The sequence below is a fragment of the Rutilus rutilus genome, assembly GCF_951802725.1.
Source record: "Rutilus rutilus genome assembly, chromosome: 17".
In the NCBI taxonomy this organism is placed as follows: Eukaryota; Metazoa; Chordata; class Actinopteri; order Cypriniformes; family Leuciscidae; genus Rutilus; species Rutilus rutilus.
This window is the reverse complement of record NC_140230.1, coordinates 7744294-7769585: the sequence shown is the minus strand read 5'-3', so window position 1 is coordinate 7769585 and position 25292 is coordinate 7744294.

Sequence of the window (25292 nt, the reverse complement as noted above, 5' to 3'; positions counted from 1 at the left end):
CATCCCTGGATGTCCTTGTAAATGCAATAATTAAAATGATTACCGCTGTGCACAACTGTGCATATAAATGCGGGTCGCTGATCATACTTGCATTGTTATCATAAACGGAGTGGAGGGGTAGTTTCATTTCGCTGCTAATCACCTGGAACACACCAGCTCACCTTCAAAGCAGTGCAATGAAATCTTTACCCATAGTGCACACATGCACACAAGCGCTAACATGTGCAGGGCTCAGAGGGTTTTAGATGTGTCTTGTAAGATTGATAGCAGATTAATATTACAAAACACTGCTGAGTAATGGTGTCTAAACACAGTATTGTTTTTGCATGTCTAGGCACATACTGAAGGTGTCTGTAATACCGAGGTCTTTTTAATTCTGATCTTTGTTCTCTGGCATGTTTCAAAGTGTTCTCCTAAGTACAACATAATTATATAAACACAATATAATAAAGCACTTTTACTGTAGCTGTGAGATGGGTGGGAACAACCAATCAAAGTTTAAAGTAGTCTTTTTGGCTTCTGAACCGCTCAAATACCACAGTTACAACACATGCACGTTTTTACGACTCGTGTCTCGACTAATTTCAAATGCATGTCTGCTGAGGAACAGATCATATTTGCACCGATACACTGATTGGCTGACTTTGCTTGACCAGGGTCTTTTTCAGATTTTTTTCTTATGGTGGGTTGTGTGTTTTTTTTAATTTGAAAGTTCATTTGAAAGTTTTTAACAGTTTGCAAATAATTGAACTGTAATGCGATCAAAAACCTGGAACTACCTCATAACTGTGCATTTTAAAATAATCAGCACCTCAGAACATCCTGCTTTTACATACAGCTGCAACTAACGAGTATTTTGATAATCGATTAATCTGTTGATTACTACTTCGATTAATCGGATGAAAAAAAAAAAAGACCTAAAAGTGATTCATTATTAAATCATTATTTTTAATCTATTATTTACAAACTTGTTATTCCACATGCTTTCCAGTGTTGTCCAAGCTATGTGCAATTGGAAGGCAAGGAAAACAAATATAGTGAATGTATCTATGCAGGCTATGTGGAAATAATTATAATGTACAAAATTTGCAATTTCCATCCATCAATCAATCATCATTTTCATTATGGAATATTATCAATTACTTGTTGCAGCCCTGCTTCTATAATACAGTTTTGCAACATAAAAAAAAATGCAACCTTTAATATTTTCATCAAAAATATTATTTTATAATTCTTCCGCTAATTTGGAATTAGCTGCACAGTGAGATGTGAACAGGTCAATTTGTTGCTATTTCATGCATTTTAATATGCTTGGAATGCTGTGTATTGACCAATCATATGCCAGGAGCAGAACTGTCCCTTTTATATTTATATATTACGGTAACAGTAATCTAACCGGTAAGTTAAAGACCTGGCCATCGACACCAAAGTTGGAATATTCATCCTCTGAATTAGAATTAACCTCAGGTTAATGCACTTTTACTGGAACTGTCCCTGCCATTACGTATAGGTTTGTAAAATAATTAATCATCTTGGAAATAAAGTATCTGCTAAACGTTAGCTGCTACCCTCAGTGTTCTTCCTGAGACGCGAATTGAGCCTTGAGTCTAAATTCGGTCTGGAATTACTGTGACTGTAAGACTGCCGCTGTGAGAGATAGACACAGCTCACCGTCTCTCACTACTGCAACACTGAGATTAACCACAAAGTGGCTCAATTAATCCATGTGAAGTGACATGGAATTTGAATACAAAAGAAGGAGAGTGCACACTGAAGAGGGAGAGAGAGACAAACATCGTTTTCAATCATGTGGGGAAAAGATGGTGAGGAGTGAAATTAATTGACCTCCCTGGTTTCAATTAAACAAAAAGGGACACAAAGCAAAACATCTGCCTGTGAAGAAGGTAGAGCACAGCTAAGGAGAGTGGGAGTTTGAAAAGCTGAACGGCCCCATTTTACTTCCATATATATATATATATATATATATATGCAGGCCCTAATGTTCATCTGGCTATTCACTTTATTGTGCACTGCAAAAGTAATGTGTGCGAACTTCCGATTCATTAGCCGCTATAGTTTTATAAACTTGAAGAAAAACTAAATTCAGTAAATGGTCAAATAATTTGCTCTACAAACCATTGTGTTTATGATTAATAAATTAAAATAACACGATAACAAATAACAGTTTGCAATATCATAACGGACACTAATTTTACAGCTAAAATAACTGGAAGTGGATGAGACTGGAAGCCTCGACACATTCACAAATATGTTAAAACTAAAGTGAATTGGTTAACATTATTCAGTAGACCATGAGGCCCAGTAATTTCTGCAGCAAAACATATTTGGAATAACATGCATCAATGAACTGTTCACAATAATACCAGTGTAAAATAAATACAGACTTTGAGCAACTAATCATGTTTGAAGCTTTTCAATGCATGTATAAACTGCATTGATATTATTTTATTTTGCATTGGCAAACATGCACAAATGTCAGCCACTACAGACTGGCTCTGACAACAATTTATCGTTCACACATGAACACGCACACTTACGCAAGCTAAAGACAAATTACGAATGCTGTGTAATGTTAAAGGCGTGGTAAACTTCCACTACTGTGTTATGTTATCAGAATACACAGATTACCTTCAGATTTATCAGAAGAACATGATGTCTCAAATAGGCCACAGGTAAATACCACCCTAAACCAAGACAAAAAATAAAGTCTCAGTACCACCCACATTCTTACACTTCACGACATGATTAAAATGATTCTTGAGTCTAAACCCTTTGAGCCTTAAATACACCAACAACCCTACAAACCTTCGGTTAACAGGCCAAGTACAAGCCTAGTGAGTGGGAGAAAGATGGCACTAAATCAAAACACAGATTAACTTTGTACTCCCATCAACTGCCTTTAATTATATCCTACAGTGGATATTACAGATTGCAGATAGGTACAAGTCTTGCTTTTGTGAAAGCTTATACATTCCTAGCATTTGGCAGTCAGCAGCACAAGCTGGGGCAAACATAATGTAAATGCAGATCACATTTGTCAGGTTAATCATGAGAGAATCAGAAGAAATATAATAATCCATCTCAAATTTCCATGAATGTTTGGATGTAGGGTCTTCAAATCAAAAGCCATTTTGAATTCACATTTTCTTTTTCTTGGTGTAAACACCCTTGATATCCAATAGGAGTCAGTTTTAGCATCACATGGAAGCGGGGCTAGACTGGCAATCTCTCTCCATTTAACAGACACGTTTAATAGGTCCCTGAAGGATGGCATATTTGAAACAGAATGGGCTAACAAAAGCATAAAGGGTTAATTTAGCTTGGCTCAGGTGAGTTAATTATTCTTTTTGCCCAGTTCACTGCACATCCATAATGATTATTAACTAGCTTAAAATACTCTAGGACCACTGGGAGCTTACGGATAAACACACACACACGCACACACAGACGGTTGGATGGAGGGGGATCATTATTCTAATGAGAGTGCTGTAAAACTCTCCAATCACAAAGTCACCACAATAATCTTCTGGGACTATGAGGGGTCACAGTCGTCCCCTCCTCCGGAGCCTTGAGTGGAGCTGTGGATGGGCGCTGATTAAAGCACATTCATGCATGGATCCACACTCTTGTGTGTGCTTAAAGACTGGGATAATGGCTTTTTAGCTATTCTGATTTTGGATCACAGCACACTAGCAGCCACAAGCTTCCACACGAGAAAAGAGAGAGAAAGGAAAGGAGTGATAAAGGAATAATTCACTTAAAAATGAAAATTTTAAGTGAACTATCGGTGCGTCCGAACTCGCATATTGTCTGAATGTGTACTACATTTGAATTTGAACTTACTTCGCAACCATTAAAAAAGTATGTTCTATATAGTATGAATATGTGTAGTATGAATGAAATTCAGTCATAATACACCATGTTGTTACAGTCATGTGACCTACGTTGCTTCACTTCCATTCATAAATCCTTTCCCGTGCCTCATGGGATAGTAAGTCCATTGGATGCATACTTCAGAATCTGCAGATGTATTAGGCTTTTTGCCGACTTTGCCGTTTTTTTTAAATATATTTATATATATATATATATAGCCTACTATGTATTCAGACATATACTCTGATGGCATACTGTTTTTCACATAGCTATATAGTAGGAAAGTATTCGATTTCGAACGCAGCATATTATTTACCCACCCACATGTAGTTCCAAATAGGCATATGATTTTGTTTCTTCCATGAGACATATGGATCTTTTTTTTTTTTTCTTTTTTTTTGCACAAATATCTTGTCAGCTATTTTCCAGATTAAAGGTAATGAAGACTGGACCTAGCTCTAAATAAATAAATAATAAATAAAAGAAAAATAAGTAGGCCTAAGCCTAAATACATACCGTAAGTGATTCATGCACTATAGGCTATTATAAGTCTTCTGAAGTCATAGATTTATATTATAATCTTCCTCTCCCCGAAAACTCAGAAAAGAGTGTCAAATAGGCTAGGCTCCTATACAACAATTGGTTCTCAAACAGTTCTCTTGTGACGCGAACCAATTTTGTAACATCAGATTTTAGACTGGCCTCCCTCAAATAAGAAATATGTAAATGAAAACTGATTGGCAATCAAGTGAAAAAATAAGGTTTATTTTTATTTTTCAGAATTTCAAGCGCGCGCTGCTCTGTGGGGTCATGTCGTAAGTTCTCGCGCGTGCGCATTATTATCACTTCCTCGGCGCTTACCGCGCACAATGCGTGTACACAGCTCACGGACAAATGATTATTTCACTCATATAAGATAATTAAATTCAAATAATTCATTCTCTCAACCAGTGTATTCCGATTTACGAAATATGACTATGAGCCGGATATCCTGACGAATCATTCAAAAAGACTAACGAGGTAGGCTACTGAGGTAGAGGAATCCTTCACGGAATGAACCGTCAGAGCGGTTTTACTTTACTTCTTATAGAACGGAATATTGTACCGATTTCTTAGTATTTCGTATTCACTATTCAGGTTTCTTTAAGTCGGCTATTCATGTGCGTCCAGGATATTTTTCAAAAACATCTCGTTTTGTGTTCTATGAAGAAAGTCATGTGGCTTTAAAATGGGTAAGTAAATGATGATACAAATTTTCTTTCCTGAGTAAAATTCAGAAATCCCCTCAATGCCCTGTATTTCTGAATGAATCTGTTGTGTTAAAAAAAAAAAAAAAAATAAATAAATAAAATAATAATAATAATAATTACATGCTCAAAATCTAAAACAGATATAAACACTCTTAATCCAGAGTTATAGTTTAGAGAGGCCAGCCTGGTCTATGTTAAGGTAACAAAGAAGGTATTGTTAAGTGCTAACCTAATCACAAATTAATTTGCAGTGATACAAGTTTTACTGTTGTTTGTGTGTTAGAAGCCTGGAGGTCTTAAAGGGACAGCAACCTAATAGTAAACATGCTGGCCTTTTGTTCTTAAAGGAACACTCCACCGTTTTTTTAAATAGGGCTTATTCACTTTCTTTCCTACATTTAGATAGGTGGGCAAATGCTTTTTTGTCTCAGTGCATGCATTGTTTTAGTTTGACAGGGTCGGCGCTAGCTTAGCTTAGCATAATGAATGGAATCCTTTGTTGCCAGCTAGCATGTCCTGAGTAAAAGTGATATATAAAAAAAAAAAAAAAAACACCTAATTACTTCTTGTGGCCTGCGTATTCACAACAAGTACAAATAGCGATGCAGATTAACACTAGGCGATTTCCTAGGCAGATATTGACTTATATATTAAGGACTATATTAGGGGGAAGCACAGGCGAAGCACTGCTACTTGGGCGTGATATCTCTGCGCCCAAGTAGCAGTGCTTTGCCTGTGCTTCCCCCTAATATAGTCCCAAGTCAATATCTGCATAGGAAATCACCTAGTGTTAATCTGCATCGCTATTTGTACTTGTTGTGAATACGCAGGCCACAAGAAGTAATTAGGTGGGTTTTTTTTTTTTTTTATATATCACTTTTACTCAGGACATGCTAGCTGGCAACAAAGGATTCCATTCATTATGCTAAGCTAAGCTAGCGCCGACCCTGTCAAACTAAAACAAAGCATGCACTGAGACAAAAATGCATTTGCCCACCTATCTAAATGTAGGAAAGAAGGTGAATAAGCCCTATTTCAAAAAACGGTGGAGTGTTCCTTTAAGGGATAGTTCACCCAAACATGAAAATTCTGTAATTATTTACTCACTCTCAGGTTGTTCCAAACCTGTATACAATTTTTTTTCTTCTGCTGAACACAAAATCATATATTTTGAAGAATGTGGGTAACCAAACAGTTGCCGGTCCCCGATGACTTCCATAGTAGGAAAATATATATTATGGAATGGCAGTCACTGGTGACCAGAAATTGTCTGGTTACCCACATTCTTCAAAACAACTTTTATGTTCAACAGAAGAAAGAAAAGCATTCAGGCTTCAAACAACTTCAGAGTGTGTAAATGATGACATCATTTTCATGGGTGAACTACCCCCTTTAATGTTAATACATTTATTATTATCTTGTTACAGGTCCATCTGATCTGTTCATTTTATGTCTTAAGTATTTAATTTAATATCGTCCATTTTGTACCATTAAATTATATATATATATATATATATATATATATATATATATATATATATATATATATATATTAAGAAGGTACTGTTTATGTAAAGTTATTTTATTTGTAGTTAATTGCTCTGCACTTTTGCACATTAATTTTTTCAATTAAAGTGGTTAACTTGTTTACATTAAATTAATTTAAATTGCATTTAAATTAAATGCATTGTCTGCTGGTTTATTTAGCTACTTTCAGTACACCACATTACGTATACCACTTAGTACTGTAAGACTTTGATTATTAAAGGGCAAATTAACAACTAGCCACTCTTTTGGGTTAGTTACAATAAAAAAAAAAAACGTTGAAGGGTAAAAACATACCAGGCAGTGCACTGATGTAAGCAACACAGCACAGCTACAACTAATAAAATTGATAATGAGTGTGTTAAGATACAGATAAAGTCTGTGAATCAAGCATTTAAAATTGTCAATCATATTCGCGGCAACGAGGGGCTCCCAAATAAAATGCTGCTTTAGGGCCCTATAAAGGCTTTGGCCCTCACTGTGATGAGGTTTGGTAAAGAGATTGAAAATTTAGCTTTTCAGTAAATAAACACTAAAATATCAGTTTGTTCTTCAGACAAAGCTGCCATAAAACTTGACATAAGACATGGAATATAGCACATGAGTCACATTGACCACTGTTATGGTGCATTTTTCTTAAATTCGTATTTTCTTTTTCAGGGCTTGACAGACAGTCACTATCTGAACTGTTGCCGTATGGAAAAGAGCTGCACACAAACCGGACACTCGTTTAATTGAAACAACATGACGGTGAGTCATCAATGACGTCTTTAATGTGTCTTTAATACGGCTTCAGATCATAACCTGGTAAAATGCATGATTTCTTATGCCAGTAGAATGTAAAAAGAGCAGAAGGGCACGTTTAGAAAGGACCAGGTCATGCTTTTCAGGAGATCTGCACCTCTAACTGTGCTCAGAATACCATTTGAAACAATTACGCATGCGGTGTAATTGACAGCAGTATCAGCACTGCAGTGATATTCTGACAGGCTTCATGGAGCCGTGATTAATTACCGCACGGCTTCTCTGGGCTTTCCAATTTCCTCTGGCTTTCAGTACAGGTCTGTAGGTGATAGTACAGTAACTCCTGTTACACCCCCTTCAGCAGGAGAAAGAGACGTCTCTCTCTCTCTCTCTCTCTCTCTCTCTCTCTCTCTCTCTCTCTCTCTCTCTCTCTCTCCTTATCCTCGAGCGGATCAGAGGAGAAGTCAGCCAAACAAGGGCTGCCATGATAAGTCAATGTAATACCTCTCCCTGCCGTGAATGCTAACCACTGCTTATATTCACCAATGCAGGTGAGATTATCTGCACTAAAAGAAATGGCTGCTTCTTTTTTAGCTCCATTTCCCGAGTTAAGTTTTAATTTATTATTTGCGAGACTGTTATCATTGAGTTTACTATCATAGTCCTCTTCATTAATCACAGCTAGGCCTTCATTTATTCCGTGATATCCGCAGGGTCCTGGCACTGATGTACATATGGGTCTGTTTATCATGAGCTAAAAGGGGGAAAAAAGTTGGAAGAGCTATGGGAGCAAAGATAACTTTATCCCAACTTACATTAAGAACACTCAGTAAAGCACTTTTATTAGCAGATGTTTAGATGTGTTGGTTCCATATCTGTTCACTGTTCTTTGCACTCAAGTGTGTTTTGGGATAGATACTTTTTTATTTTTTATTATGTCTTGACATATGTTAACTGAAGTATAATTTTTAAAGACTTTACACCCCTGCTTCATTTATCACTCTCATTATAGGCATCTTTGTCAAGCTGTTGCATTACCTGCATCTTAAACTTTCATCATTTTCTTCTCTTCCTCTGGTTTTGTTTCTCCTTTGTTTTCTTAGAAGTAGAGTGGTAAAAAATTAGAGATGCAATGGTGTAGTTTGGCCGATAATCGGTATCGGCCGATTAAAGCTATTATTTTCAGCCGATATCATTCTGAACAATTGTCTATTCTTGAATTCATCGTCTATCTGCGGATAAATTTAGTATCTCTAGTAAAAATAGCTTATAGGCTGTTGGGATAGTTGTCACATGGGGAAGGTCTGTAATTCTTGCAATCTTGCAATTACGACTTTATTTCTCAGAATTGTGACTTTATTTCTCACAATTCTGACTTCATATCTCGCAATTGTGAGAAAAAAAGTCCGAATTGTGAGATAAAAAGTCGCAATTATTATTATTTATTTATTATTCATTGGCGGAAACAAGCTTCCATAGATATCTGTTAGCAATAACTTTTTTCTTTTTTTTTATCACTGTTGCTGTTACATGATTACTTATTAGTATAAAATAGATAAATAGTACACATTGTAGCTTACCTCATAAAGTGTGACAATCGTATTTATTACTCTGTTAAAATGTGTAGTTCTTTTTTTTTTTACGACGTTCCAGTAAGAACTTTTTAATGTGTTCTTTCAAATTTCTCTGTACAAACTTTCATACTCATATGCACAAACATTTAATCTCCCAAGATCCAATTTCCAGTCAACACCCATATCCTGAAACACACCTTCGCTCTTCTTTTTAATTAGCGACATCTTCCTCATAAACACCCTCATTATCAAATCATATGGTTCAGTCTCTCATCCCTGTGATGTGGCTGTGGCAGTGTAACATATGGGACCGAACTGGAATGAGTGCATGAGGGTGTGAATATCTCATGACCCCTAACGGATCAGGATCCATACTGAAAGACGGCCTTGAACTGTAAGGAGATAATCCTGTTTGGCTGCCCCTGCTGACGGCCTCCTCACCAGTCCTGCTCTCCTGGTGCTTCACATGCTAATGCAAACTAATGATGAGGAACCAGAGACCCACTCACAATGCTGGCAGGATATCACTGCAACACCCACATATTATATTAAATAAACAATCCAATAAAACACAGGCATAGCTTTCATTATAGCACTCCTCTTACCTTTAGACATTGTTACATTCATAATTGTGTAGATAATCATGATTTTTCAAAGCCCCATGCCTTACCCATGCCCTGCATTGTAAGTGTAACTTGATAACCAAAAAAAGCAAGTTTTTCTCTGTTAAAGTCATCATAAAGCCAGTGTTTGCACAGTGGTCTCTGTGAGGTGGGCGGAGGAAGTGGACGGACAATAAGAGGGATTGATGATGTCTTTAAATATTTCTTTAATTTCTTAATTTCACTTAAAATTAAGAAATAAAGACATAAATTAATAATAATAATAATAATAATAATTATATATATTTATTTATTTATTCAATTTTTAGTTGTGCTATAAAATAAAAATATTTATTTAGTAAAATATAGTATTTATTATACTTTGTACAGTCTAATTTCCTTTTTACAATTATGTCAATCATTTGTATTTAATAATCACAAAAACATATTATTATTATTTATACCTAAATGTAAACACCCAAATCCTTTAAGTCACATGAACAAACAGGAAACCGGGTCTCATCGCATCCGCTTGTTGGAGAAAGTGTTAATAGCAGTAAGAACTGACAGCGGTATCTATAAACTTTTAAGGTAATCAGCTAACCTAGGTCGTTTTTTATTGTATTTTTATTGTTTATTGTTTTAGTTTGTTGCGCATAACCCCCGTTGTTCAGCCCTATATATATATATTTTTTTTTTCTATTATTATTTTACGTGCAGATGCATTCACATACAAAATCATCCTGATCATTCTAAAATAATTCATTCTCTCAAAATAGAGTTATTCAAGTGTTTTTTCCCCTTGAATTCTTGTATTTTTGTTCTACCGCACAAAAACAAAACACAATGACAGTTTTTTCCTAATATCGGTAATATAATTTTTGTTTTGACAGGTTTCATCCTCTCGCTTCTCAAATTTCAAAAGTGAACTGCACCTTTGAGCAAATGCACGCACAGGTGTGACAAATGAGAATTTTCAGAAATGTTTTAAATGTTTTTTTTTTTTGTTTTTTTTGCTGTACTTCTGTAATGATATCCCCCTCTGGAGTGTTGTGCTATGTTTGTGTTTTTCAATGAGTTTCTCAAATGCCCTAATTCTCCCTGAATCAACAACCCTTTGTATGATTTCGGTGGAGGGGTGGAGAGGGATTCCCCAGCTGTGAGCTCGAGTACCGCGTCCCTCAGGCGGGGAGATGCAGATTAGTGGAGCAAGTGAATGGAAGGTTCAAAAATGCATTATTAAAAATAAACTGTGCAAGAGAGACGGAAGAGCGAGAGAAGGGAGACGAAAAGGGAAACTTCAAAAGGTGATGTTTAGCATTGCCTTAATACAACATGACAGGTTTATAAAACTTGCCACTCTCTATTGAAGGGCTGGAAATTGACTCGGGCAGCAGTAAGTGATGGCATATTCGACTTTAAAAAATGGCTTTAATGACGCCGTTATTGTGTTACCGAAATGGAAATAAAACTTTAATTCCCTCAGTGAAGAACGATCCTGCATGCTTCAATGTGCACACGCTAAAAAGTGATTCTCATAGCAGATTCCCATGGCCCTGCACTCCTGACAGTTTAGAAAACCTCTCTCTCTCTCTCTCTCTCCCTCGTTTTCAGTTTGCAAAGGTAATGAGAAGCTAATGAGGCTTGACTTGAATTTTTTCAGCACTCCACTCCTGGCAGCTTCCCAGAGGGGCTGAAGGAGATGTTTAGTTTCTATAGAAGCTGTGCTGACGGATGGATGGATGGATGGATAGATGCAGGGGTTCAGCCTCTGCGTTTGGTCTCCATTCACCGCACATGAGGGGAGGGTGGAGAGAATGAGGGTCGGAAACTGAAGGAGGGAGAGAATGGGGATGAAGAAGGGGAGAAGAAATCAGAACTCTTGAAGCGAGATGAAATCCAGACGGCAGTCTGAAAAGAAAAGGCCATATCAGCCTGAGAGTCCTATAGGGATGTTGCGCTCCGTATAATATGGCCGTGATGATGACCTTCACTGAGCTGCCCGGCGTTTAGATTGGCACAGATCTGGAAGTGAAAAGAAATCCAGTGTTGGGGAAGATACTTTGAAACTGTAGCTCTGCCAAACAGCAACCCAAACAGCAAGCTATCATTTAACACTGTAAAGTGATATATGAAATAATAATCATAAAAATTACTTTTTGGAATGGAGCTGTTTATTGAATCTCGATTCTTTAGACGAAACGTTTTTAGTTGAGTATCATATTTTATACATCATAGTGAGAATATGAAGCTCACACTGCAATTTGATGCAGATGCTGATATTTATATGGCCGGAAAGTAAAATTAAATTTTGATTTATTTGTAATGGAAATCAATGAGATCTTCATAACTGTATAGCAGCCTGTTAAAGACAGATACAATGCATAATAGTTAATTAGTCACTCTATATCTTCCAATAATTTGACTTAGTAAGATGATATTTAAATGCTTAGTTATATGTGTAAAACTCTAGCTGGGGGCAAAAATGATAATGATTGAAGCACGACAGATCATATTTGATACTCAGATTTTAACATGATTTTTTTAAGTTGAATTATAACACATAATTTAATAATTGAACACATAATTAAACCTAAGTTGCTTCAGTCTAGTAAATGTTAACATCTTGAAATAGTCCTAACAATATTAAAGAAATATTCTAATGTTTACTTTATAAAAATATGAAAAGATTTCACAGCAAAAACGACACGCGTCTCAAAACCTGAAGAGGGACGTTTTTACAATTATACTAAAAGGTCTTTTACTTTGTGAAAAACTATTAAATAAATCATGAAAATTGACAGCTCATCCAGTCAATTGACGGATCAACTTTATTGCAACCATATGATTTGAAACGATTCGTTCCAGCCTTTTTGAACGAAAGTTCCCCAAACCGGAAGTGCCACCCATAATTCAGAACACAGTGAGGAATAAGGTGGATATAATTGAATCAACAAAGTGTGTATCTTTCACAAAACAAAACAAAAGAAAACAAGGCATGGTAAAATAAGGAATCAGACTTGCAAACGTGATGGAGAGGACAGTTTAGGCCTTAGTTTGCTCCGTTGTAAAGCCCACCTCTGCATGTGATATGAAATGAATAGTCATGTCTTCTCTTCCCTTCCCCGTACACCAGCAGGCCAGGATGACTTCTTTAGCACAAAGGACAAAGTGGGCCTTGTGCCGTGGATTGGGCTGGTCTAATGAAGTCGTAGCAGACTCTCCGGCTGATAGACCTGTTAATGAGCTGCACTCCTGTGATGGGAGATGGGGGGAAAAAAGGGATGTACCAGGTAGGCGCCGGCACCGTGTTGGATCATTAGCGTAATTTAAGCAGAAAAGGTCTTTGTTTCTCGCCGAATTGCCGGGGAGGTTGGGAAGGGACCTCGAGGCCCCTCGAAAGCATTTTGCTGGCACGCACGTCGAGAATTGATTGTCTTTGTTGTGGTAATCTGAAATTAATTTGCACTTGAACCCATCTTTCTTCCAGGATCAATTTAAAACACTGTTATAATTATGTGAAACCGAGAGCAGACACTGATATGACGAGCCGGAATATTTTAATTCCCCAGGTACTTAAGAGCCTTTTTTCCCTGACTTATCTTGCAAGGTAATAAAACAAAACGCTCCTCGTGCATAGGCTTAAGGGAGAGGTATTTGCCGGAGGGGTAACAGTAATAACTGCTGTATCTCTACACGTTTACCCATGTACCCTCTCAGTAGGTCATCGCTTTCTTTCAAGCGACGCGAAACTTGCACTAATGTAAGCCGAAGCTCTGCAAGGACGAAGCTCAGATGAATTCTCCTCGGCCCTTTATTCGCAAATCGCAACTTTAATTGTAATAAGCATTTAAAATCTATTAGAGACTACCTGCTAATATGGTCGACTGATCTGGGCGGCGCATCAGCCTTGTTCTCAGCACGAGCTTTTTAATATCTTTATCAGAATGCTTCTAGTTTTCATCCCCCGATTGGCGTTTGTAGCAGGGAATCTCGTTAGCTTTAGTCTGACCATCTTGAGCAGTTTCCCGTGGTGCTGTCATGTAGCACAAGGGCGGCGAGGTCATCGCCCAGGGCTGGGATTCTTCCCGGGATCCTCAGGCGCGGAGAACAAGGCGATGGGCAGCCAGACGGACAGCTGATGGCATTAACATGCAACAAACACTCCCAGCTCACCACGAGAGAGGCCTTTGATTTCTCCCAAAATTAACTGCATGGAAGATAAAGATAGATAGATATATATATATAGTATATACATGCAAATATTTCTTAAATATATACCTTAGTGCTGTCAGACGATTAAAATATTTAATCGTGATTAATCGCATTAAAGGCAGGGTAGGTAGGATTTATTAAAAATTAAAGATCCAAATTTGTTAAAACTTTCTATATATATCAATACATAATTAAAATGTAAGAACTCTGAAAAAAAGAGTATAAAAATCAAGTGACTCTAGACCGTTTAATCTGTATTAAACACAGCTCATTATTTCGATTCGGGACGAATCAAAGGATTGGCTTAGGCGACTGTCACTCTCTCGCAACCATGGCAACCACCCTTTTGCCACACAGCACCTGCCCACTTGCGCGCGACCGTTTGATTTGAGGAGTGCGAGAGGCACGGAACCTGATCACACCTCCGTCCAGTAGATGGCGGTAATGCACTATGTTTGCAAGCTGCCAATAAAATCTATCGAAGAAGAAGAAGAAGGCACTGAACCTAGGAATACCAAAACAATGGCAGAGAAAGAGCAATCTAAATTTACAGTACCGGCATATGCAGTTAGTGAAGGCAAACCAGGCAAAAAAATGCCCCTTCCCCTCCGCTTGTCTCAGGTAAATAATGCGTCCTCTACCTCAGCGGTCGGAGTCGCGCGTTCATGTGTTTTGGGGGCGTGGCTTTGGAAGAAGCACAGAAATGAGGGGTTGGAGTGAATGGAAATAATGAGATGTCTTTAAAACAGTCGTGAGAGGTCTACAGACACTCGATTTTGATACTTTCTTTTTCAGAGTACTTACATTTTAATTATGTATTGATATGTACATAAAGTTTAAACAAATTTGAAAAATAAAATTTTTAGACCATTTCTACCTACCCTGCCTTTAATGTCATAGGTAACTCGCAATTAATCGCACATTTTTATTTATTCTAAATGTCCTTGATTTCTTTTTGTCCCATTCTTTTTTTCTCATTTTAATGCTTTTATTTAACATGGAAAAGTGGATCGGCTTGCTTTGTGCAAATGTTTTTTTATTTTTTTTTATTGAAAACAACATTGACATGTACTGTAGTGTTCAATTTCACACTAACATTCTCACTATGTATAATCGCATCAGATAATTCGTATCAGCTTTGTGCTTGGCCATCAAGTGGTGTTTCAGACTGGCCGTGCTGCGATGATAGCTCAGTTCACAACGACAAAACACACAGATCACTTTGGTCTTGTCAATGGAACCATTTGGCAACTTTTTAAAAGTAAACTTTCCATTCAGAATCTTATTGGCATCCATTTCGGTGTCTCACGCTCGCCATCCACTCAAAACTTAAAGGCAGGGTAGGTAGGACTTTATAAAAATAAAAGATCCAAATTTGTTAAAACTTTCTATATATATCAATACATAATTAAAATGTAAGTACTCTGAAAAAAAGAGTATAAAAATCAAGTGACTCTAGACCGTTTAATCTGTATTAAACACAGCTCATTATTTCGATTCGGGACGAATCAAAGGATTGGCTTAGGCGACTGTCACTCTCTCGCAACCATGGCAACCACCCTTTTGCCACGGGATCTGCCCACTTGCGCGCGCACGTTTGATTTGAGGAATTCGAGAGGCACGGAACCTAGGAATAGCAAAACAATGGCAGAGAAAGAGCAATCAAAATTCACATTACCGGCATATGCAGTTAGCGAAGGCAAACAAGGCAAAAAAAGAAGACAGTACAAGAAAAGGTAATGAACAAAAAGTCTTTGGATAAACAAAGAAATAAAACGCGTGTCAATATCGGCGTAGCTTTCCAGCGACCACCCCGTCCTCAGCCTCTACTTCCTTCGGACCCTAGTTGCACGCCACGGCCTCTTGCACGACCTCCTGCTTCGCCCTAAAATTATTTTTATTTTACAAAAGGACATTTTACAAACCTACGTTTTGCGCATGTGCTCCTGCACGCACTTTTCCAGTCACAACACAGCAATCAGAGGAGGACGCGCTGAAAACTGTAATGCTGTTCTCTTCCTTCATAACTCGTACTGAGAAGGTTTGAGTTGCAGAGGAGTTTGTGACAGTTTCACCTGTTCAACCACATCAAAGTTTCGTAATTAGTAAGTCTGTGCTTTTTCTCTTTTTGTTCTTATGTGCTGAAGTGCTGCTGTGCCTTGGTGAAACGGTGTTTGTAGCCTACGTGAAGAGCTCTTTTCCAAAACGCCATAAACCTAAAAAGCTGCCTCAAAGAACCAGCAAAAGTAATGATTATGAATGTGTAAAATATTGCAATAAGACATTTTAATTGTTTATTAACTTCTGTGTCGGCTGCAAAGATGAAGTTGACGATATATTGACTCGCGATCTTCGCAGTAGGCTAGTGAACGCATGCACCGGAGAAATGCACATTTATTAGGCTACATAGTTTTATTTTGTTTTGGATGGTTTTGTTTAGAACCAGATTTCTGTAAATATATTTCACATTTTTTAGGCCTGTGAGGCGAGGCTACGTTTCGGTTCACGATGATATAATCTCCAGTTCAAGCACCTTATGTTGTGATTGATAGCCTATATTTACTTTATGTATTTAATCCAGGAATGAAAATATTAATGAATTAATGAAAAAAATTAAAATTAAAATTAAGATACAATTAATACAAAACGAAATTCGTTTTAAAGAAAGGCTTTGTGCTTTCTGTTTTGAGGTCTCTGTTAAAGTTTGAAAGTCTTAGTGCAGCTTTCAGAGCGCTCGCGTCCATAATGGAGAACTGTCAAGTAATATTGTTTTTTCCTCATAAATGCAAACACGAAAAATAAAAGACAAAAACTTTTTTAAAAAGACAAACCATACATTTAGAAAAAAAAAAAAAAAGATGGATTTATAGCGTTTTGGGGGAAAAAATGAATGGATTTATACCGTTTTGAAAATGGTTTTTTTTTTTTTTTACTTTGAATTGATCATCAACAATATTGTTGTTTGATTTAATAATCACTGTTGCAAGAAGTGCCTATACGTTTTTTTTTTTTTTTTTTTTGTAAGTGGAAAAAGTAGGGGCTGCCACAGATTATGTTTAGTTAGCTCCTCTATTGTTTTTTCTATAGCCTACAATAATATAGGTCAAATGCAGCAAGTCAAAAGACCAACTGGACCTTCTTTGCCAGTTTGCTCACATTTCTTTGAAGGATGGCAAAAATATCGCCTGAATATCGATATCTAGATATTGGAAAAAAATATCGAGATATTCATTTTTGTCAATATCTCCCACATCCCTACATGCAGAACACCATATATGTTATGAATCTTAAACGAAATTCATCTTCATCACAATGTAACTGATGGTAATGGAAAAAAGTGTATCAATGCAACCTGTTTTTAGCTTATATAACTAGCTCGTTAGCAAATCAAAAAATATATATTTTAAATTGACCAATATCAATATGCTAGCTTGATAGTGAGTAGGCTACTAAAATACATCTTATTTGTTTATATTCATAAGCAATTAGCGTTAGATTTTTTTATTACATGTGATTCTGACATGATGTCACTACATGCACTGTGCTCCTTCCTCTCTGCTTGTCTCAGGTAAATAATGCGTCTTCAGCTCAGCGGTTGGAGTCGCGCGTTCATGTGTTTTGGGGGCGTGGCTTTGGAAGGAGCCCAGAAGGGAGGGGGTGGAGTGAATGGAAATAATGAACTGTCTTTAAAACAGTCGTGAGAGGTCTACAGACACTCGATTTTTATACTTTCTTTTTCAGAGTACTTACATTTTAATTATGTATTGATATGTACATAAAGTTTAAACAAATTTGAAAAAGAATTTTTTTAGACCATTCCTACCTACCCTGCCTTTAACGTTAGCCTACTACTCTTCGGCCGGCTCGCGAGCCCAAACAAGTGTGTGCGGCGTGCCTGTTGTTTTGTGTCCCGTCTAGCTAGATCCGGTGTGGTGTTGTAGTTTTTCTAACGTTACTAGTTGTCGCGACAGCATGTGAACAAAAACGACAAAGTTTGCTAGGCCAAAAAGAACGTTAATCTCGTGTTAAAAAATTGACGCCGTTAATAACGCGTTTAACTGACAGCACTAATATACATACATATGTGTGTATTTATATATACAAAATAATTATACACAGTACACACACATATATTATGTAAACACAAACTTTTATTTTGGATGCGATTAATCACGATTAATCGTCACCCAGCCCTAATTTAAATGTTATGATCAAAGCTCTGTAGTTTAAAAACACATAATGCAATGCAATACAATGATGAGTGAGAGATGAACAAATAAACCTTCCTCAAAAGCCTGATGGATCATATTTGATACTGATATTTTAAACGATTCTTCTAAAATATAACTAGACTATGTGTGGATAATCAAGTAAATATAAGCTGCTTCAGTCCAGTAAATGTTCATCTGGAAATATTACTAGCAATATAAAAGTTAATTTATAATTTACTAGATAATAGATTTCACAGCAACAAGACACGTGAACCAGGACCTGAAGGTTTTTACAAGTGTACTAAAATGCCTATTTCTTGATTTACAAAAGTGTAAAAAATCATTCAGAAGACAGAGAAGGCATGTAGTAGATTGCGTGCAACAGGTTTTGATCATGCTGATAATTTAGAGGCCTTAGAAATTCATGCATCAAATATGATGAACCAATCTGGATTCCCTACATCATCCCACAGTCCGAGTAAAGCACACCAGGTCGTGGGAGTCCGCTGAATCCTCCACAACCACAACTGCGAGATGTGAATTGTGTTCGCCACTGGTTTTGAGACATTTCTCACAATATCTTCTTTTGTGCTCTGCAAAAGAAAGTCAGTGATGAGGGTTTGAATTGACACGAGGGCGGTAAATGATGACAGAATGATCATTTCTGGGTGAACTATCTCTTTAACACATCAAAATATCAGACTATTAATAATGTTTTTGAAGTGTTGAAACAGTGGCTGGTTCCAGAACTCCTCGGGGGCCAACGTGACGTCGTTTCCCAGCCCGAGTCCTCTGACGGTGAGGATATCTGTCATCAAAAGCAAGCTCTCTGTCTCATTAAACAAACTCCCCAAAATCTGCACTGATCTCTCAAGTCAGACTGTTTGTGCATGACAGCTCGCCAATAAGAGAGTCAGATGTAAACAGAACGGAAAAAAATATACTTCATTTGTAATACACAAACAGATCGCAGTATACATAACTCACATTTTGTTCCCACAATTCTTCCTGTTTTTCGTTCCGTATAATCACTCTGAATATGCAAATGCCTTAAATAATTAAACACTCCTCTGTTCGTTTTTATACAGGGCGCTCGGAATGATTTGTTTGAATTTTGTACCAGTTTTGTTGTGCTGTTGTTTCCGTTGCACATTTTCTCGCCGCATTCCCATCGAGAGACGAGAAGCGTGTCGTTGCAGCACGCGGTTCCCACAAGTTTGGGCGCTGAGGGTTACCACACGCATGTGTCTTACATCTCGTTGCCTCATTTCCAAGCGTAACGCTTCTTTTTCTGTCGTTGTAGTTTTAAAGCCTTCTGAGCGTTTATCTGGTCTCGAGCAGGTCTGCGGAGAGCACATCGGGGTCACGAGAGGCTGGCAGGCAGGCTGATGATCATGCAAAACACAGACCTTACCAAAGCCAACAGCCTCTGTCTGCAGATAACATCTCCCTTTCAGCGTATCGATCGCCTGTTTTCAGGGGGCCTTTGTTTCCGCCCTGAGTTTGCCACAGGACACCAGAAGTGACAAAAGATTGACACGAGGACCTCGAAATTAACTGCTGACCTATTAACAAGCAGACACCGCATATTGGCACGAGTGAAATTCTTCTGAAAACAATGGAGGGAAGGGGAAGGGGGAGGGGGAGGGTGAGAGAGAGAGAGAGAGAGAGATAGAGCGCAGCAAAACAACCCGCTTAATCTTTTCTCTTATCTCGCAACTGTTGTGAGCCCTTCCAGGCAATTTTCTATTCAGGCTATTGATTTTTATCACCTCTTCTAAACCTCTATGACAGATTATTTTTCAAAGACTAAAGCTACTTTTCCCACTTCTGCGACCCATATATTGCTTCAAATGAATGATAAATAGAGAAAAAGTTTCAACTATTACGCTGAAAAACACTGTTTTTGATTAATCCTCCTGGAGCAGATTAGCTGATTCTCTTTTTTTCCCCATAATGCCGCCGCAGTGAAAGAGAGAAATAAGCACCAAACCAGCGTATTTGCGATGAATTTACAACATGCAGAGTCCTGAGAGGAGTCAAGTTTGGGGTGGTTTATGTGCTGTGTAGTATAACCGGGACCGCCGCTCACACTTTTCTCTTTGACCACCGTTGACTGCGGGTACTGGTCTGTTATAACTCTTCAGAGAGAATGTAGTAAACATTTGTCTGGGTGCAGTAAATATCACTTTGACAGCCACTTGTCATGAAGTTTTTATGGCACAGGCTGTTTTTAGAAAAATTTGTTGCATTTAAGTGGATGTGCTTCGGGCCCACAGTTTACATTCACACAGAACCAAAATTGTTTATTGCACAAAAGTAAACAAACCCCCAGTTTCACAGACAGGGTTTAAGACTAATCCCTGACTAAAATGCATGTTTGAGCTGTGTCAGCTAAAATGCAACTTGCACTGACATATCTTAAAATATGTTTTATCATTTACCATTGTTTTGTCTCATGATGCACAACAATAATGTTTTTTTTTTTTTTTTTTTTTTCTCTAAGGCACGTTTATAAAAGCCACTTAAATGCCCTAACTGAACTAAGGCCTAATCCTGGCTTAATCTAAGCCTTGTCTGTGAAACCGGGCCAAAGTGTCTTAAAAAAAAAACAAAAAAAAAAAACATAAGTGTAATATTATTGCCATGAGTTGTATAGGCCCATCACTTTGCAACATTATAAATATGGGATGCTTTTTGAATGAATTTTGATTGCAACAATTCACTACACATAGGACAGGACACTGTACAGACATTGTAATGACTTGTATATATTTTCTATATTCATTTTATTTTATTTTACACATTTATTGATAGTTCATTATATTTTAGGGGTGTAACGATACCCTCATGTCACGATTCGATACATATCACGATACTGAACTCAGGATACAATATTATTGCGATACTCCAAGACATATGGTTAAAGATCCCATTTAATCCCAAATTTTCCCCAGAGATGACATAAATTAATTTGTATGGTATTTGTAAGGATATTAAACAACCAATGTCTAAAAAATATGTAAAAAAAAAAAAGTGTAGTTTTGTTAATGGTTTGGGGTGAGGGCATGTCACGCAGTCTGTCTGAGATAGATTAAACCTCCTTTTTCTGCTCCTCCTAATGGTTAAAAACTCGCCCAACTAGTCCTCTAAACACTGACCGTTACCTGTTGTACTGCTGCAACCAAACTCAGTGCTCCACCACAGGATCAGCTTCACCTTATGTTTTACTTTTTCCATCAAGCGGAGAGGCGTTAGTTATTAACATCTGTGTGCTCTCTACAGATGTAGTGTGTGACCCCGTCGGATTACTGTGCTGTATCAGGTGGCCTCTCCCTCAGCCTGTTATGATTGCAGGGTTAGCTTGTCATGATTGGAGATTGTGAACATTCCCATAGATTTGCTGTCAGGCGGTGGACGGGCAGGCAGATGAGGCGGGAGGCGATCAGGGGTTAAGTGTTACTTCGCCTCCTGGCCCCCGATGTTGTCCTCTCGGCACACTGGCGCTCAGACGCTGCGCCGCTACATCCGTCAGTGCGGCTGATGACATGATGGATTACTTGAGTCACTGTCAGCCCAGTCAAAATCAGTCTGCCACTGATAAGGAGCACCAGCCGCCCACTCCCAACCTCAGGCTCTGTTTGTCTTATTGAGACAGCTGCGCTAGGTGTGAGTGATCGGAGCAGTGTGCCATGTGGAATTTGCCACGCACGAGTTTTGTTTTCATTCACGTATGATTGAAATAATGAAACCGACCTCTGCACGAGTGCTTTTTTAGGTGGTGTGATACATTCATTTGTAATGATTCTGGTAGGAATGGGAAAAAGAACATGGATTAGGCGATGCTATTGTTAAAGAGAGAGTTTACGTGAAAAGTCTGTCATTCTGTCATCATTTACCCTCATGTCATTCCAAATCCTTTCGAAACACAAATGAAGATATTTTTTAATGCAATCTGAGAGGTTTTGGTCCCTCCATTTAAAGTCAATTTACCTAAAACTCTGACGCTTTAAAACTTTCATAAAGAGATCGTAAAATAAATCCATATGAATGGAGTTAATCCAAGTCTAGTCTCAGCCTGAGACATCACGCCCACGGCCCGTTGGGTGAACGTCTGATGCATATGGCACACTTAACTGGAAAGACTTCATGAGTTTCGAAATCGTCATCTGATTGTTTGAATCCTACAGGATGTCCGGGAGACGTGTGTCGCGTTCTTTAACGGTCCGCCTGGAAACAAAGATGCCGTGACACCACGGAAGAAGAAGGCCGTCGTGTTTACAACTGACAATCAGCTCTTATCAGGATCAACTAAACGGTGAAGTATGTAAAGTTCACGGCATAGACTCTGTAAAATTGGTTCAAGAGTTTATACACACCACCAGTCTGTTATTGTAGGGACATTGATGTTACATTTTCACAACGCTAAATATGAATCGGAACAAAACGACATGTGATTGGTCGCTTTACATGTCAGCCAGAGAGCCTCTAGGCGCTCATTGGCCAATGAAAGCTGCTATGGAGTCCAGACCTTCTGCTGTCAGTCTGAAGGTCTGGCTAATCCAAGTCTTTTGAAGAGACACAATCGCTATATGAAGAACATATGATGAACAGATTGAATTTAGGCTTTTATTCACACATGATCATTAATCAGCAAACATACATAGAGCACTCTCAAATGGTGAGAAAAAATCTCATTGATTATTGTGCATCAAGCAAGCATGATTGAGCTTCTGTTTACCAAAGAGCTCTGAAGATGAACGAAAATCGAACGACATAAGGGTGAGTTATTGATGACACAATTTTAATTTTTCACACACACACACACACACACACACACACACACACACACACACACACACACACACACACACACACACACACACAAACTACTGTTGAGTGTATGGTGATGAGATTTCCAAAAATGGGCCATTTGAGAGAAACTTGTTGAGATGTGTGTGTGTGTGTGTGTGTGTGGCACTAAAAAGTGAGTGTAAGCTTGCATTCGATTGTTGACGGGCTGACTAAATGATTGGAGAAGACCGACATACATCACTAAAAATAACTGCAAGATCCAGTTATGACATTTTTATTAAATATTACAAGGTCAAAAAAAGAAAGAAAGAAATAAACATGCATGGATTCATTGTTCACAACAAGATAAGGTGCATTTAGAAAAACAAATAGGGTGAATTTTCATTTTATAGCGACTTTAAACTCCCCAAGTTTCTGCTTTCACGTCAGGGGTAGGTCATTCGTACGAATTTATACGAATTGGGCAACTCGTCAAATATGTACGATTTAGCAAACATTGATTTTTACGAATTCTTACGAGATCGGGTTGATCATTCTGTATCATATTTGATGCACTAATTTCTAAGGCCTCTAAATTATCAATGTGATCAAAACTTTGCTGAAAAAAACCTCTTGTGCACAGTCTACTACATGCCTTCTGTCGTATGATTGATAGGTAATACTAGTTTTTTATCAAGTAAAATACTTTGTAGTATAATTGCAAAAAATCTGTCAAAGAGCTCAAGTTGTGACACGTGTATTTTTGCTGTGAAATTTTTGATTTTTATAAAGTAAAATGATATGCAACTCCATCCATCCATCCATCCATCCATCCATCCATCCATCCATCCATCCATCCATCCATCCATCCATCCATCCATCCATCCATCCATCCATCCATCCATCCATCCATCCATCCATCCATCCATCCATCCATCCATCCATCCATCCATCCATCCATCCATCCATCCATCCATCCATCCATCCATGTGATCATAAAACTAAGCATTTAAATGTCATCCTACTAAGAAATATTATTGGCAGATATAGAGTGGCAACTGATATATATAATTTAATACAATGTCCTATTATGTTAATAAAGATCTCATTTATTTAAATTACAAGCTATCAGAATCTAATTTTACCTTGTAGCCTCAACATCTGCACCAATTTTCAGTTTTATACTCAGTTTGGGCCTCTGACTAAAATTGAGGGTTTTTTCCTTCCTGAGTATGATCTCCATATTTTCACTAAATGAGCCATAAAAGCTTCATGTATAAATTATGATAGAAAACATAAAGCACATGCAAACTATTAAAAACATATATATTTTGTCTAAAGGTTCAATAAAAGGTTCCAACACACAAAAAAAAAAAAAAAAATATCATATGCCACGAGGCCATATGGCTACATACAGAGGAAGAGAGGAATTTAGCACCATTTGTTACAGGCAAAATGGTAAAACAGATCTTCACACTCAGTAGTAATTACTCGCGTGGCCTGTCATTTACCATAGCTTTGTGACACAACCTCCTGCCAAACTATTTAGCAATTTGCAGAAATATCACATGTTGGCTTAGGTCACTGCAGCATGGAGGTTCAGTAAGCAGCAGTAGGAGCTGCCTGCAGTTAGATTGTTTTCAAATTTATTTTAATTGGGTCTCACCAGTCCTCATCAGGGATTTGACCCCAGAAATGGGCTGTGGGGTCACTCCTGGCCGTCGTCTTTGAAGGCGAGCGCACTCCCCACCACTCTGTATGGCCTTGAATTGCAAATAGTTTTAAAGCAGGCATAATGAGCTACGTGGCGCTACGCCGTGTGCTTTGTCTCTAGCCCTCAGCCCTCAGCACAACCAAATGAGTCGAGATTACTCTGCTGAATTACAAACGATTATTTTCCGTTTCATTGCCGCAGCCGCAAGACAGGAGTTTTGCATTATCGCTTTAGACGACGTGTTGCGCTAGAACGCACATCACATAGGAAGTCCTGAAACTCGGAAAGGTGCTAAATTAATCATGCTAGACGCTGCCAGCTACCTAACATGAGCTACACAACAGTGTGAATAAATAAACATACAGAGATCACAAGAATTAATGGAGCCGCGTTGATGGCATGCTGTTTCCCAGACATTTTTTAATGTTTTACTTTGACACTTTTCATATGTCACTTTTTCTTTGCTCTTTATGATAATAGATTAGATCAGATCACGCACCTTGAGTGATGTTTAATTAGTGCTTAATTTGTGCGTCCTTAACTATCTGTCTTCCTCGGATTCGGTGTGATAAACGACTTAAGCGTGGAGAATATCTAGTGTAAATCTATCAAATGTGTCCTTCAGTCGGACCTCCAGGGCTGAAGGCACTTTCTAATGCAGATGCCACCTCACACATGTCCTCCTGCTCATTTGAAATCTTTGTAATCCTATAAGCTTGTGTGTATAGAGGCTTGTTTTTGAAACTTGC